Consider the following 18,694-nt stretch of genomic DNA (forward strand, 5'->3'; position numbering starts at 1 on the left):
GAATAAGCCATGGCAATTAGTAAAGCAAATTGTCCCCTTCAGCCACCATTCCCAATCTAGCACTCTTGGAATTTCAAACACAACCCCATTCACTTTCACTCTGTGCATCAGTGGGAGGCCCAGCAGTCAGATTTCTACCCATCTAATTGATATGCCATTATTGTTTATCATGGGAAAATCTTTAAAATTCTACTACTTATTACTCCTAGACTGGCTATCCATCTGGGACCATGTTTCAACATGACAAAGCACTGCATTAAAATAGCTCCTGGGGGGGCGTCACCTGATAATGGCGCATTGAACATTACATCTCTTGAGCTCCGGCAGCCTTATGAGCTAACATGACAGAAAGCTTGACTCCTACTTTCTTTGCAGTACCAATTATAACTGGAACCCACAGCAAGAACAAGTCCCGAGCCTCTGAGCTAAGCACTGACCCAGTCAGAAACAGAATTCGGTGCTTTTTCGTGACATGAGGCAGCCTGAGAGAGCAAAGGGCTCCAAAATAGTGTCGGGTAACTGCGATCAACAGCACTCCTGTGCGATCCTCCAGTCTCTCCTGTTCTCTAATCCCAGACTCCTGCAGTGGATCCCCAGAACCCCGGTGACTCAGCTTTTGAAGAAAAAGACTAGGTCTGAAGGCTATCCCAACAAGGGCAGAGATGGAGCTACACAGGAGGGAGTGGGAGGCAGTCAAACAAGATATAGTACATGTAGGCCAAAGGGTTGAAGCTTGTGAGGAAACCTAGGACATTATTTTTACTTATCTGGAGAACCATAATATCTTACTACAGGCCACACGGCCCAAATTGTGGGCCTTCACACTCACTTAGACGATCTTAAAAATTCGAAACAAGCGAAATAACCAGCCTCTTAGGTGGATGGTTGAGATCCAAGGTAGTTGTAACGTCTATGGTCACGGTCCGTCGTTCGGTCATTAACCTCGACGGCCATGGCCATGGACAGCTTACCTTGTTGCAGCGTCGTCTTCCTGTCAGGCGCCGGCACTCACTTCCGGATTCAGAGTGTCTCCGGCGGGCGCACGTGCACGGCCTTAAAGGGCCAGTGCGTGCATTTTTGCAGGAACTCTGCAATCTAGCACAGGACGCCCTTCGCTATAAAAAGGGCTCTGCCTTCTTGCTCTTTGCCAGAGCGTTGTTCCCATTGTTTGTCGTGCTTTGTTTGTCCCAGTGTCTTCCAGTTTCCCAGTGTACCTTGCTCCTGTATACTGTATCCCGTATCCTGTTTCCGTGCTACCTAGTGCTATTGCCGTGCTGTGCTATTGCCGTGCTGTGCTACAGTCTACACTTGATCTACTACGCCTCACCTGACGACTGTCCGCCGCCTGGTCCTGGACGTGCCAGCCTCGCTACTGCCTACGATTGCCTCAGGTACCCTTGCTGAACTAATTGAACTCTATACTTACCTGTTTGGCCAGCTGCCATCCCGCTACGCGGTACGGCCCAGTGGGTCCACACCCCGCATCGTGACAGTAGTCAGGCATCCACTATGAGGTTTCCCTCTCACAGTTTTTAGATCCATTTGCATAAAATGTTCCTATGTAATCTTAATATAGATTTCACTCATCATATTTGTATATATATATACTGTACATACACACAAACGCAAATGACCAGCACTCAATGTCCAAAATCCACCATGTAATTGGGTGCAAGCGGGTAATCCTGATCCACGGATTATGAATATAAAATAGAAGAAATTCCACAGCACACCGGAGTAATCAAAAAGAGTGGTTTATTCACCCATCACAACTGCAACCTTTCTGTCCTGCAATCGGACCTTTTTCAAGCATGCTTGAAAAAGGTCCCATAGCAGGACAGAAACGTTGCGGCTGTGTTTGCTAAATAAACCACTCTTTTTGATTACTCTGGTGTGCTGTGGGATTTCTTCTATTTTATATATATATATATATATATATATATATATGTATATATATATATATATATATATATATATATATAAATATATATATACATATACAGTTTTCCTTTATAATTATACTATTTGTTTGATTACAGTATATAGACCCCATCTAAACATCATTAATCTAGTTTTAATTCAAGATTATACGTTGTGAGACATCTAATAGTTTTTCGGGATCGTGGCCTACAGTACATGACTTGGAGTTGCACTAATTCAGCTGGCTATGAAGTTACTCCATGATCAGTAGACATATTCACGACAATTGTTCACATTTGAATACAGGATCCCCCCTCTTTCCTTGCCATACGCCACTTTAGATGACTTGGGATATTTGGACTATTACATAAGTTCCCTAAGTTGAGTGTATTTAAAGGACCTTCTTTAGTCGATTAGGACATAAAAGAAGGAAATCGACATTACCAATGGATTTCTTATGGTTAGACATTTTAGAATATCAATTGGGAGTACTCTACATAGCGGTTTGTGAGATGGAGGACATCTGCGGGTGCAGATCTAGGTGGTAGTAGCAAATATTAAAATGAGATAGTAAAAGGCCACCTGAACAGTGACAAATCTATCTATTAACACTGCCATAGTGTAAATAGTATATACAGTCCTTCTGTGATGTTACATACTGTAGTCCCCACGAGAATTGTGTCAATGTATGTTGGAGTTGACAGGGTTTCCTTTCGCAGTTGTTGAGGAGAGCGCATCATATTCCACCACTGGTAGGAGCATCAGAACATTTATTGTCTTTTGTCCAAATGTTAAAATTGTATCTACCTAATGACAGGCTGAACATTCCTCCTTAATGAACAGATAAAATAAAGTCCGATACAGGGCCATAGTTTATATTTTTCTAGTAGCCAAAATATCTATTGCATAATCCTGGAAATCAACTAAAGTTCCATTTGACATAGTTCAAATTAAACTATCTTGAATATTGGTTAATGACTATTTTACTAGCATTCTTGCTGAAACTTGAAATAAATTCACGAAAACTTGGGAGCCCTGGATGTAGTAAATCATATCTTGATGGGTGGAACTAGTGGCTGGTCAGTGGCTCTTGTCAATGATTTGCCCCCTCCTTTTTCTCTTCTTTTTCTCTTTTCTGTTTAGTTCTATTTTCTCTAGTTTATAGTGTACAATTGTTCTTTTGTTACTTCGTAAAAGTCAAAACAAACTGAATCTTTACTAATTAAAAATAGATACTGGTACATATTCTTTTTTTTAAATCTGTTTTTAGTTATTATTGTAGATTATTTAACTTACATTTTTTTGAGATGATAAACAAGGCAGACATCTAGGCTGAGCTGCTGTTAATAGCATTCAGAAATATGACCATAGACCATAGGAAATAATAGTCTGAAGCTGAACCATTGACTTCTATGTAAGAGTTTTCTAGGCATGTTCTGTGACCTGTGCAGAGGTCATTGTCCAGGATGGGATAGGAGGGGATCTGTGTCCATCACCTATTGTCAATGGTGGATCCTTTGTTATCTATATAGTGGTGTTACCTTTTATTGTATTCCTTCCTGTGATGATCATTTAATGACTAATGAAAGTGATCTCTACAGAACAGGAAGTGTCAGGCTATTGTGAGGCTCAGTGGCCAGAGCTGAAAACTGTGAGTTTTATGGATTATTTTTTTAATATAGATAATGACATAGAAAATTAAAAAACATCACCAAAAATATTTTCAAGATAAACACGTGATGTTAACAATAGGTATGTTTCTGATGACACATTTCCTTTAATTCAGTCATCTAGGGGAAAATGTAAAAAAACTCCTACCAATAATATTTTTGCATCTGTGATGAGATTTTTTGTCTATACCTCTGATATTTAATGCTTATAATATACTCCATGTAATACTGCTTGCTAACAAAACAATAGGACTAGGTTAGTTACATGTGAAGCTGGACCATTCATATATTGTCCAGGTCTCAAACTGTTTATATTACTGTTTGCACGCACTGCAGCTGGTTACACCATTTCACCTAACAAGACAAGCATTCAGGTTTCCCTTTTCCAGTGTAAACATATCAAGGCTTTGGACAGGCAGCCGTCTCATAAATCAGATCATCCATACTATAGAGTGGCATCCTATTGTTCAGCGGCCTCTGATGTTTACTGTGAATAGTTCAGTATTGTCTATGTCGGTGCACTCCGCTGATTTTTAAGTACAAACCATTGAAATGTGACTTATAGATGGAGCCTGCATCATTTCATACCCAGCATGTGCTCGGTGGGTTCCAGTTCTATAATAATTGCATGGCTTTTGAGGATTTATAGCATTTTAACAAGAACTTGCAAACTGAATCTGAGTTGCTAAAACATGTCTGGCTCTTTTCTAATTAAATGATGGTAAAGCAAACACGGGCTTTAAGAGCGCACTTAACACAGACACAAAACTCTTAGGAAATGGCTGGAGTGTTTGCTTGATGAAGAATGAGACAAACAAAATCTATGTTGAAAAATGTGCTCACTCGGTAGCACTTATATGTATGCAGGGAGTGATCAGACAAGGTATGTGTAACATATACAGATGTAGCCATCTTTATCTTGACTTTTAACGCATTAAATACACAGTGTCAGGAAACTTGACTTTTTCAATGGCTTTTGTTGTGTGATGTCACGCTGCATCAAGTTATCAGAGTCAAGATAAACTTGGCTACATCTGTACGTTTTGTATGTTTATGTACAGCATGAGATGTGGCAGACCATAAATGATGATATCAAAAATGGACCTCAGAATGGCCTGAAAGTTGTTCTGGGCAAATGCAAAGATCCTTATTATTTCTGAGGGTCCCTTTACTTATTATATCACATTACTTTATAGTTCTAAGCACTTAATAAGAGATAGATGTTATTTGGATGTCTCTTTGTTTCTGGCGGTCCATAGAGTCCAGAGGGAATGAAGAGCATAGAATGTCACATGAGGGCTGATAAGGAGGACACAAGGTATACAATTCTGTCTCTGCTTCCAGATTCCATGCTAAAACAAAAGTTTTCCAATTACTTTTTATAGGATATTTTTTCTTTGTTTGTAAAGCAGTGGCAATGCCTAATCTCCATACTCTTAGGGTGCCCATATACATTAGATGAAAATCAGCCAAAACCCCCGATTTGGGCATCACCGGCTGGCTATCTACTGTGTATGGGGGTGTCAGGGGAAAGAAGGATTGGGCATGTTGGGTTTCATCATGGCCAATCCTTTGCTCCTGCAAGAGATAGTTTATTCCCCACTACCTACTGAAAACACATGAACACTTGGCCTGTGTATGGGGGAGTTGGAAGGAACATTTATTGTAAGTGTACATATGTGCAGCTTTATGAAGATTCAGTGTTGAGACTGATAGGAAAAACTAGTATTGCCAATGGGCCTGTGCCCTTATGCCATAAAGTGCCTACTATGCTTATCTTTGAAAACACTATTGCTTTGCTCCAGGTCAATGGAACCTGTTTATTTTTCAAGGATTTGCAGATAATCTAATGTCTGTGGGGGATGGAAACCCTCCTCTGACATTTGCTGCCAGGATAAAACACTGATGAGACAGATTTGATCGTAGGTCTGATCCAAACTTTTCTAATGGTAGCCGTTTACAGAGACGGATATAGACAGGAGAGGGCCCCTGGGAAGACCATAAGTAATCCAAAAGAGTGTGCCCCCTGCCTACAGGGTCCCTGCACATACATGTCGGCCTCTCTGCGCTCATCATGCTGAAATAGCATGTGTTTGGACAGGCTGAATGTGCATGTTATTAGAGGAAACAGATAAATGGTGGCTATCCTCACAAGTATCTTATGACTATGGCTTGCTTAGATGTTTTGTTTGTAGAGAGGCAAAATAGTCACTTCAATATTCCTAGCTACACTTACTTTTATTCTTTCTGCAAATAGCAAATAATCCTTAACATTTTCTAACCACAGATTGCGTAAATATACAAACAATGAATGATGCCGACATTCAACTTTTTATCATTAGTGCGGCTTTCGAGCTAGACTTGGAGCAGACTCAGGGGCCCAGTGAATTATACGCAGATGCAGCTCTTTGACCAAGAGAGCTCTTAAGTTAGCGGGAGCTAGTAAGTTTTATATAATATGTGCATATTAGGAGGAGAGGGGTTGGTCATTGTTGCCGAAAAGGTTTCATAAGGAAACACAAAGCTGAATAGAAAATTGAAACATAACATAGAAAATTGAAAAGCGCCAGACTAATTTTTCCCTTAAGGAATTTCAGCTGTATTCTGGATTATTATACCAGAAATATGTAAACCTAACATTTCCCTGCCTTCATTAGGGACATAGCAACATTTGCATTTAGCTTTACTTGCATTTTTGCCAATGTTATATATGATGAAGATAATGAACAACAATAAATGGTTGGCTAGAACCTTGTTTCACATTCAAGACATCATCTTCACTCGGATATTGTAGCTGATTATTTTCGTAGAAAATGCTCTCTTTTACGCTCATTGCCCATAATAACACGCCGCGGTCCAGACTGTAATAACGGGCATTAGTCATTTTCATGGCACCCAGAATGATATATGATGCAATAAATGTAAGCTATACAGGTTTAATAAGACGTTATATTTGTGTTTGAGTATCATATTCTTTGAATAACATATGCAGACGACTGTACTAAAAGTTGTCTCCTTTAAATCAATAGTCTCTAGAAATAAAGAGGGTATTTAATGTCACAATTGCACCTATTGTTCCTAACATCAGAACGCTCATGCAGAACTTTCATTTTAAAGATTCTTAAACTGCATATACAAATTAAATGATAAAATACAATGGGGGGGGGATTTATAAATAAGGACACCACCATGAAAGGTGCGCTGGTCTCTCCTCCCATGCAGCGCACACTCTGTTTTATTTAAAGGAAAAAAACAATGCCAGGTCAAAGCTTGATAAATAAGTCGCACATGATGAAAAAAAGTGGAGCAGGCGTTTCGTAAATATGGTGTTCACTCCGAAAACTGGCATATATACAATGATAAATCTGCCTCAATGTATCAAGTGAGAGATTAGAAATTCATCTGAATTTTTCTTTTTGTGGAGATTATATTGTACATATCTTCCATGAGCTGAACACGAATATCTGCAGGGTGAAAAGGCTGCACAGAGCTCCTTTAAGGGGGTTTCCAACCAAAATAAGTCATTAATTATTTACTAGATACGCCATCAAACCACCAATCCAGAAAAGGGGTTGAGGCTCTTTGTAAAAAGCAGTGATCCCTTTAGCTGAAACAGCATTCCTCCAATTCACTTTAATAGGCCTGTGTTGGGTTTGATGAATACCACAGCGGTTGGACTCCAACTGATGGTAGAAATTGTAATTTATATGCAATGGGAAGCTAATTTAATTGCCTTTTTAATTGGCCCCAATGTTCATTGGAAAAAGCCAAGTTGGCATGGGTATAACTACAGCCTTAGCAGTTTCCATGGGGCTCGGAGGGCCATCTCAGATGCAGGAACATTCCTTATTTTTGGTTTTATCCTATCTACCACCTCTATGTGGGTTCTCCTTTGTGCAGAATGTATGCTAAATGACAATAAGATGTCCCTTCATTACAAAAAGCAATCATGGGAATACTAGTGGTTTAGGGCCCATCCCTGACTTTGCTATGGGGCCCTTCGAATTCTAGTTAAATGCCTGCAAGTTAGCTAATAAATATCGAGAACTGTTATTCCTAGAGAAGTATGAGGGATAATGTTCAGGATTCATTCCAAACAGATGAGTTAAGACAGTCTATGGAAAAAAAATAATACAAAAATCCAAAACAAATTGTTCTGTGACAAATATATTTTGACAATGCTGTTGAAGCAGATGACAGAATAGGACTGAGTGGGAGGAATAAATGATTGGGCAGGGGCCATCTGCTTGTTTTCTTGTAATATGACGGGTCCTCCTTAACAATATGTGTCACTGTCTGATTTATCTTTTTAATGTCACCGATCACACACTAAGGTAATGTCAGTGTCTTCTGCTATTACACCTGACACTTCTATACAGCATGAGATGGGAAAGGACAAGCAAAGTATTACTATGTGCCACCCACACTAATCAAACGAATAGCAAAACAAGAATTACATATTGGGTCGCTGGAAATCTTGTCACATAAAATGTGAGGAAAAAACATAACATACCTGGTATATGTCTACTAGTCTACTACAGTGGCAGCATTATTGGTTTAACCTGCATTTTCACTGGACATTTTTCTGAAAATATATTAGCTACAAATTTAGGAATATAAAATTCCATAAATAAAATCCACTGATCATTCAATATCCTGCTGTAGAGTTGTAGGTTTGTTTTTAAATATACAGAACTACCTGAATATCAATTACATGATAAAGCTTTATTCTCAAAGCTGCTCCGACTAGATGTAGCTTCGATAATACACCTGCACGGTATCTTGGGAATTTCAATTCTCTACATTTTCCCCAGGGGCTTACATAGAGATGAGGGGCCCCTATACTACATATTAAAGTACGCCCCCACCTTCTGGTGCTGGTTAACATTACCTTACCACTTGGAACAGGGGTACTTGGTGTTGTTTGCCCCATCTCCTTTCCATGATCCTCAAGTTAATTCTCCATTCCTTTATTTCCTAACATCGCAATGCCGATAGAGAGGAGATCCCTGCACAGGTTCCAACCACACATTCAAATAAGGGATGCAGCCAACCAAGTCTTGGCCCCCTCCCTCCACGTGCCCCAGAGCGACCGCATAGTTCGCTTCTATGGTTTGTACACCGTTGATCTTTCCTCTCAGACTCTGTCAGAAGATTGCAGGCTGTTTTATGAATGTCTGTAGTCTGTGCTCCCTTCAGTCAATCTGCTAAAGAACAAGTCAGCGTTGTAATAAACTATATAAGGGAATTATTATTAATGCAATTTCCTAATATTATTCTCAGTATCTCAGCAGGTAATAAGGTAAATCTGCAATTTAACAGTGATGCCTATAGCAAAAAGCATTTCCATATGTTTTATTTTGATAAAATCCTCCAAAATCTACTTATCCTTTAGAAGGTGTGACCTAATAGACTTTAGTTATCATAACAGAAAATAGCATTTTGAGAGCTGTGTATGTATGTAAAAGTAGAGAAGACAGAAGTGGAAAGAGCCCATAATTTGTGCTCTTTCTTGGGTGTCCGGATGCCCCTGACAGCCGGGCATCTGAATGGTGGTGTGCAAAATCCTTGTCATAATGGATGCATGTAATATTACATTGCCTGTAGCGGCCACTGCAGGGAAATTGTAAGTCCGGCCTCATCTCTTTGCTTCCAGCGACTCTGATGTTACAGTGGTTGTCTGTAATGAAAGAGCGCCTTTCATTTATTAAACTAACTCGACTACTTAACTAAATAGACTTTAGTTATCATAACAGCAAACAGTATTTTGACAGCTGTGTATGTATGGAGAAGTAGAGAAGAGAGAAGTGGTGAGATCCCATCTCTGTCCTCTCTCCTAGGTGTCCGGATGCCTCTGGTAACTGAACATGTGAATGCTGTAGTGCAATTGCTCATGTACCAGCTTTAAATCCTGGCAATAAAATTATTATGTGGGTGTGGGAAGAACTGCTAGGACCATGTGCCGTAAATTTGTGGTGCATAATCGTAAAGGGATTGTCTTATCTTCACAACATCCATGCGGAGGATCCCCCTCTCAAGATACCACTCTCTAAGTCAGAGGGGAGAGGCTCTCACTCTTGTGATCCCGAGCAGCCTTTGTAATACATGGATGGCCATTAATCAGAATAAATACATGCCACATTTTCACTGTATTGGCCGCTGCAGTGGAATTGTACAGCCGCCCTCATCTAATATTACAGGGGTTGTTGTGACACCCCCTTTAACTACATAATTGTATTATTTTATCCAAATGTGTCAGAGTTTGTAGCTTGCTTCATCTAAATGGTAACATCATTTTGAAAGTGTATTTCAGAACTATTATTTCACCACTTTCGTTTAGAAATATTCATTGTTTAACAGTTCAAAGGTCCGTGGGAACAGAAAATAAATATTTCATCACCATAACTTTCTCCTAACCATTATTAGCTCTTATTGTATTTAGTTCACACTAACTGGTTTGTTGATAGTCACTCTTCTGGCCAGTTTGTATTGGGGATAGGACGTGATGGCCATAATTCTGTCAGGATATATGTTTTGAATCATTGTGGAGTAATAAGAGGAAAGAGGATCAGACACCTGTGGAGAGAAGGAAGGAAGCTAAACCCATGAAAGAGGAAGCTTAGATAGAAAGGTTAGTGTTTTGTATCTCAACAGAACAGGATGACATCAAATAACTGTTAGGTGTGAGAAAGTGACCCACCACCTCCCTTTATGACATGGTTTATGTTCCTTTCACTTACAACTAATAGTTTTTAACTATTGTACCATTGTTTCAACCAAAACTCTCAAACCTCAGCAGATTGCATGTATCTAATGCAGTAGATAACACATATTCATTACTTATTTTCTTTTTGTTTCACGTGCCTATATTACCACCACAACATTCAGAGACCCAAGCTTCTACTGAACTGAACTTAGATCTATAATGAACACCTTAGTTTCAGTAGAGCTGCAAGGAGTCCGGATGTTTCAGTGATAATCAGGGTCAGACTGGCCCACCGGTGTACTAGAGAATACTCTAGGGGGCCCAGACTCTGACACAACGATGGAGCCCAAAGATCCAGGAGAAGACCACTACATTAAAAACAAACTTTGGAGCCAATCTCTTGACATTAGGTCAGTTTCTTATGGGTTGATTCACAAATCATCTATTACGCCTTACTGATTATATAACCTGTGTGTGCTATGATAACAACAAAGTGTATGATGCAGTTAAAAGTGGAGATGTACATGTTCTGTAGATGGAGGGTGGCCTTCAGAATTCTGACACTGCTTATAATGAGGGTGCTAAAATAAGGCCAAATTACAGCCATGAAAAATCATTCCTAAGCATATTTAAAATTATTAACTGGTGCATAGTGTAGTCTACGATGCTATTGCTTCCGGCAAAACGACGTGTCCCGTGCATAACAGAGATGAACGGAAACCATGGGCATCGGATCCGTCACCATTGAAAACCTCTGGTTTCCGTCTGTGTCAGTTTGTGCCTGTTCAGGGTCCCGTTCTAGTAGAAAGCTCAGACGGAACGTCAGAACGGGACCCCAACGCAGATGTGAACGAGGCCTAAACTTGTAGGCTTACTACTGTAAACAGCACTGTGCAACATTTATTGACCTGAATAATAACGAAATACAGATCAGAGCCTATTGGTGGCAAAGAAGATTTTTAAAAGTAAGGAAGGTGAACTCGGCCAGGTAAACTGGCCAGGTAAATTGGCCGCACATAGAAAAAAATTGAAGTTGACGGGCCGCATTACTTTCAAATTTGATACAATGCATGTTATTTAAACTACTATAACAATACTCCATTACTATAATACTACATTACTATAACAATACTACATTACTATAATAATACTACATTACTATAATAATACTACATTACTATAATACTACATTACTATAACAATACTACATTACTATAATAATACTCCATTACTATAATACTACATTACTATAACAATACTACATTACTATAATAATACTACATTACTATAATACTACATTACTATAACAATACTACATTACTATAATAATACTCCATTACTATAATACTACATTACTATAACAATACTACATTACTATAATAATACTACATTACTATAACAACACTACATTACTATAATAATACTACATTACTATAACAATACTATATTACTATAATAAAACTACATTACTATAATACTACATTACTATAACAATACTACATTACTATAATAATACTACATTACTATAGCAATACTACATTACTATAATACTACATTACTATAATAATACTACATTACTAGAATAATAATACTACATTACTATAATACTACATTACTATAACAATACTACATTACTATAATAATAATACTACATTACTATAGCAATACTACATTACTATAATAATACTACATTACTATAACAACACTACATTACTATAATAATTCTACATTACTATAACAATACTACATTAATATAATAATGCTACATTACTATAACAATACTATATTACTATAATAATACTACATTACTATAACAATACTACATTACTATAATAATGCTACATTACTATAACAATACTACATTACTATAACAATACTACATTACTATAATAATAATAATAATAATACTACATTACTATGATACTGCATTACTATAATAATACTGCATTACTATAACAATACTACATTACTATAACAATACTACATTACTATAATAATGCTACATTACTATAACAATACTACATTACTATAACAATACTACATTACTATAATAATAATAATAATAATACTACATTACTATGATACTGCATTACTATAATAATACTGCATTACTATAACAATACTACATTACTATAATAATACTACATTACTATAATAATACTACATTACTATAATACTACATTACTATAACAATACTACATTACTATAATAATACTATATTACTATAACAATACGACATTACTCTAATAATAGTACATTACTATAACATTACTACATTACTATAATACTACATTACTATAATACTACTACATTACTATAACAAAACTACATTACTATAACAATACTACATTACTATAATACTACATTACTATAATAATACTATATTACTATAATAATACTACATTACTATAATAATACTACATTACTATAATAATACTACATTACTATAATACTACATTACTATAATAATACTATATTACTATAACAATAATACATTACTATAATAATACTACATTACTATAATACTACATTACTATAACAACACTACATTACTATAATAATACTACATTACTATAACAAAACTACATTACTATAATAATACTACATTACTATAATACTACATTACTATAATAATACTATATTACTATAACAATACTACATTACTATAATAATACTACATTACTATAATACTACATTACTATAACAATACTACATTACTATAATAATACTACATTACTATAGCAATACTACATTACTATAATAATACTACATTACTATGACAACACTACATTACTATAATAATTCTACATTACTATAATAATACTACATTACTAGAACAATACTACATTACTATAATAATGCTACATTACTATAACAATACTATATTACTATAATGATACTACATCACTATAACAATACTACATTACTATAATAATAATAATAATAATAATAATACATTACTATGATACTGCATTACTATAATAATACTACATTACTATAACAATACTACATTACTATAATAATAATACTTTACTATAATGCTACATTACTATAATACTACATTACTATAACAATACTACAGTACTATAATAATACTATATTACTATAACAATACAACATTACTCTAATAATACTACATTACTATAACATTACTACATTACTACATTACTATAATACTACATTACTATAATAATGCTATATTACTATAACAATACTAAATTACTATAACAATACTACATTGCTATAATACTACATTACTATAACAATACTATATTACTATAATAGTACTACAGTACTATAATAATACTATATTACTATAACAATAATACTTTATTACTATAACAATACTACATTACTATAATACTACATTACTATAATAATACTACATTACTATAATACTACATTTCTATAATAATGCTACATTACTATAACAATACTACATTACTATAATAATACTACATTACAATAACAATACTACATTACTATAATAATACTACATTACTATAATAATAATAATAGCGCTAGGTTTAAACATATCGGAAATTTGCGAGTTTAGTCCTCGCTCTTAGGGTATGTTCACACGCAAACTCAAAGACGTCTGAAAATACGGAGCTGTTTTTAAGATGTTTTTGTAGCAATTTGCGTTTTTCGCAGCGTATTTTACGGCCGTTATTGGAGCTGTTTTTCAATGGAGTCAATGAAAAACGCCTCCAAAAACGTCCCAAAAAATGACATGCACTTCTTTTTCGCGGGCGTCTTTTTATGCGCCGTATTTTGACAGCGACGCATAAAATTAAGCCTCATGGGAACAGAACACCGTAATTCACATTGCAAGCATTGGGCAGATGTTTGTAGGCGTAATGGTGCCGTTTTTTCAGGCGTATTTGGAGGCGTAAATGGCCCGAATTACGTCTGAAACCACTGCGTGTGAACATACCCTCATTTTAACTATCCAGTTTTCCAGTTTAACTGTCGCTATATGCAGTCCGGCGGCTCAGTTAGCAGCGTTTGGCAGACACAAGAATGTCAAGATTGGGCAGCCCCTTTTTAGATAGTGCCACAGTGCCCTCTGTAGATACTGCCACAATGCCCTCTGTAGATACTGCCACAGTGCCCTCTGTAAATAGTGCCAAAGCCCCCCCGAAGATAATGTCCTAGTGCGCTCTGTAGATAGTGCCACCACTCATAGATAATGCCACAGTGCCCTCTGTAGATAATGCCACAGTGCACTCTGTAGATTATGCCACAGTGCCCTCTGTATATAATGCCACAGTGCCCTGTGTATATAGTGCCACAGTGCCCTCTGTAGATAATGCCACAGTGCCCTCTGTAGATAATGCCACAATGTCCACTGTAGATAGTGCCACAGTGCCCTCTGTAGATAGTGCCATACACACCCCCTTGTAGATAGTGCCACACACACCCCCTTGTAGATAGTGGCCCACACCCCCCCTTTATAGACAGTGCCACACATACACGCCCAATAGATAGTGCCACACATACCCCACCCTGTCGATAGCGCTACACCCGCTACCTGTACATAGCTCCAGTGGGGCTCCCTCTAGGAGTGGAATCCCCGGCTCTGGTGATTCCTCTCCTGGAGGAGCCCCTGACGTCACTGTAGATATAATCTATTTTGGCGTATTTCTAAGTATTTTCTGTAACTAATATTACAGTGTAACCTATCTCATATGATGGTGGTATACTTGAAACTATATATATTTTAAAGCATAGTTTATAAATTGTTCAAGCCATTGGGGAAGCCTGGGGCTACCTGTATAATAGTCAAAAGTCATTGGGTTGATCACAATTGATCTTGTGTTAAGACCCATGTTAAAAAAAGTAACTTTCGGTCTATTTGTGCATTTCTACAGTAATCTATATTATATCAAGTCATAGACTACTAATACTCTACCCTATATAAGTAGGTCTGAATGCTACAGACTTGTATTTTCTTTGTCTATAAGAAAAAAAAATTGCCACTGGAAGGCACCTGTCATCTTGAGAAAAAAAATAATTGAGCGTTTTTTAGGTTTCATCCAAGCGAACAGCTCCAGGAAAGTGCAAATTAAAGTTAGTTTTATCTTAGCCAAAACTTGATGGACATTATTGAAATGGAGGCTTCCAAAGTTCTCAAGAGCGTGAGGAGCACCTGCTGATTTCAGGTTGAGCCACAATTTAAATGACCCTGGAGAATATCTAGAAGATGTGCAGTCAATTATACTCAAGGTCCCTCTTGAGCTGCTTCCCTGCAGGATAGAGACCCTGTTAACATGCAAAATAATGTATAGATGCAGGTGGGGTTATGGTTGACTTAGCAGAGCGATGCTTCAGTGAGAATTATCTAATTAAAGCTCTTCCTCTTCAGACTATTTTCTTGTTCCACTACATATTCACAAAGCCAAATCTATATCAGGCAGAATCAGAGGATTAGAAAATTGTTAAAGTAAAAAAATGACCCCCTGTCCTATCTTCTGTTAGCTCAGATGGAACCAAGTATCTCTAGGGTATTACAGGATCTGGGATTAGAGAAGAAAAAGCAGGGAGTAGAGGAACAGAAGACAAAAAAAGCAATTTTTTAGTAGGATTAACGGTGGCGCTTCCTAAATAATCACATCCTTGTACTGCAAGGTTTTTTGGTTAATTTTTCTTCTCCTGTAATCTTTCAGTTAATAAAGGTTTCCTGCAAATGACGCCAGCTTGCAGCAAGTATTACATTTATCTATTAAAAAGCAAGAGGGGTCTCACTTTCTATGCATGTAGAAATATATGCAGAACCAAGAAGAAAAGCAAAAAGATTTTCTTTTTTGAATAAGGAAACTCTTTTTTTATATTGGATTCTTCATTCGAGTCAATCCGCTTATCACTATGTACTTGTATTTCAAGTATAAGGGTATTATGCATAGGATTTAGGTGTTTTTTTTATTGTGTTGCATACTGTAAATAAATGATGTTATTTAGTACGTTTCTGCCATTTTTCTGATCCAGCCTTAGACTTTATTATAAAATGTTCAGATTTTCATCACATAATAGCAGAATGGGCAGATTCTTTCTAAAGTAACAACATTTACTTTTGCAAATATACTAAAGCAACAACCATAAGGGCAAAAGCTTGTTGCATAGCTATTTCCAAGTGCTGAAATAGGACCCAGGCTTTTCTTTGGTACTTTATTTTAAGTAACCAATGTGTAATGACAAGGTAGGGAGACAGACAGGTGAGCCCTAATCTACCCGCCACTCAGTCCCTGCCTACTTGCAACGACCCGTCCTAAGCGACGGGGTACAACTGGGCGATGGTCCCTACGCTCAGTAAGTGCAAGACAGACAAAACAGACAGGGGTACACAGAAGCTAGGGAAACGGGGCAGCTGCCCACGGAGACACCGTGAGCAACAAGAGTGGTGAACGAGCCGAGTCAAACCAGGAGTGAGCGAAGTACAAAACGCTGAGCAGGAGAGTGGTCAGAAAGCCAAGGTCAATTACAAGCAGAGGATCAGTAGTACAAGCAGCAGCAGCAGAGCCAGGAAACAAGCATAGAAGAATCACAGGCAAAGGAGGAACAGGAAAGGCAGGTATAAATAGACAGTGGGCGGGAACTAGCTCTGTCTGGCCAGGCTGTGATAGGCTCTCCTACTCCTAAGCCTGCCATCCTGAGTGGTGGAAGATGGAGTCAGTCTCACAGACATAGGAGCAGGTGCAGACTGATTGCCCACAGGCGTCGACACTGAACCTGTGTCTGGCAAATCCTTTACACAATGACTAACAGTTTGTCAAATAACTTATCTTTGCATTGAAGAATGTATTTTTTACACCGAAAAGACACAGCCATCAATCTTTTCTACAAGACTTTAAAACATACTTTAAAGGCTATGTAAACCTTTGAAAAGGCAAGCATTTTTTTTTTAATAAAAAGGTGTATCAGTGTGTTTTGTGTAACCTGACGGTTTCAGTGACAGCGGTTCTGACGGTTTTAGTGACAGCGGTTCCTGCGTGTCTCTGACACGCAGGATCCACCTTTTATCGATCACATCTAAGTTCATTACTTATATTTAAAGATTTAATAGTTTACAGGCTCTTCAATGATCGTGCCTCCGTTACGGTCACCATTTTCCGCTCTCAAAAATGGCCACTGCAGTCTCAGACTTTGCTATGAAGAGCTTTTTTGGAAGTCTCAAACATGCCCCCATCCAACATAGAGCTATAATTAAATTGCTACATAGGGAAATGTCTCTTTTTTTTATTAATGCTCATAATTTGTTACATTTTTATACATTGCTGCTTTTTTATATGGAATGTTTTTATATAGTTTTTGGCAGTATACTAAAATGGCGATATATATTTTAAAGATAATTAACCTGATGTCCTTTGAACCTACAGGGGAGGGGTAAGGAAGGTCTATAAGAGAAAAAATGTCCAAATCCATGAATGTGACCCCTGAGGAAATCGGAACAATGAAAATGGTCAGGCGACATCACAGACTGATTTTATGTTATATGCCAATATCTTTGGTTTTACATTGTGAATAGAATATTCAAAATAGGTGTGAGAAAAATAGCCAAAAGATTTTGTGCAGTGTTGTGCTTCCTTTCCTTGATTTCATGCGGGTATAGCTTATAAGTCGCATTTTTTTCCTCCCGTAAATACTGGCGTAAATACGGGTCCTTGGTCACACGTATTCGACCTGTATTGCACCAGTATTTATGGACCCGTGCCCATAAATACGGGTCCGGTGTCACCAGTATTTCACCAGTATTTACGAGCACGTTTTCACTGCAAAATTGCACTGCGCTAATCGGCAGCCCCTTCTCTCTATCAGTGCAGGATAGAGAGAAGGGGCAGCCCTTTCCAAGGTAAAAGTAAAAGAAATTCATACTTACCCGGTCGTTGCCTTGGTGACGCGTCCCTCTTTCGACATCCAGCCCGACCTCCCTGGATGACGCGGATGACGCGGTAGTCCATGTGACCGCTGCAGCCTGTGATTGACTGCAGCGGTCACATGGGCTGAAACGTCATCCCAGGAGGCCAGACTGGAGGAAGAAGCAGGGAGTTCTGGGTAAGTATGAACTTCTATTTTTTTTACACGTTGATCTATATTGTGATCAGAAGTCACTGTCCAGGGAGCTGAAAGAGTTACTGCCGATCATTTAACTCTTTCAGCACCCTGGACAGTGACTATCCCTGATGTCGCCTAGCAACGCTCCCGTAATTACGGGTGCACACATGTAGTCACCCGTAATTACGGGAGCCCCATAGACTTCTATGGGCCTGCCCGTGCCGTAATTATGGCCTGAAATAGGACATGTTCTATATTTTTCAACGGCACGGGCACCTTCCCGTAAGCATACGGGGAGGTACCCGTGGCAAATAGAAGTCTATGGGCCTGTAATTATGGCCCGTGA

General features: G+C 37.7%; 1 long non-coding RNA gene across 1 annotated transcript; it reads left to right on the forward strand.

The window, feature by feature from the left end:
• Positions 1-10,156: 10,156 nt before the first annotated feature.
• On the forward strand, positions 10,157-17,760 carry LOC142662882 (uncharacterized). Its single transcript, XR_012851026.1, has 3 exons — positions 10,157-10,221; positions 10,479-10,706; positions 17,673-17,760. It is a non-coding gene; the product is annotated as an uncharacterized LOC142662882 (long non-coding RNA).
• Positions 17,761-18,694: the final 934 nt, after the last annotated feature.

This window comes from Rhinoderma darwinii, chromosome 11 (assembly GCF_050947455.1).
Source record: "Rhinoderma darwinii isolate aRhiDar2 chromosome 11, aRhiDar2.hap1, whole genome shotgun sequence".
NCBI classification, from domain to species: domain Eukaryota; kingdom Metazoa; phylum Chordata; class Amphibia; order Anura; family Rhinodermatidae; genus Rhinoderma; species Rhinoderma darwinii.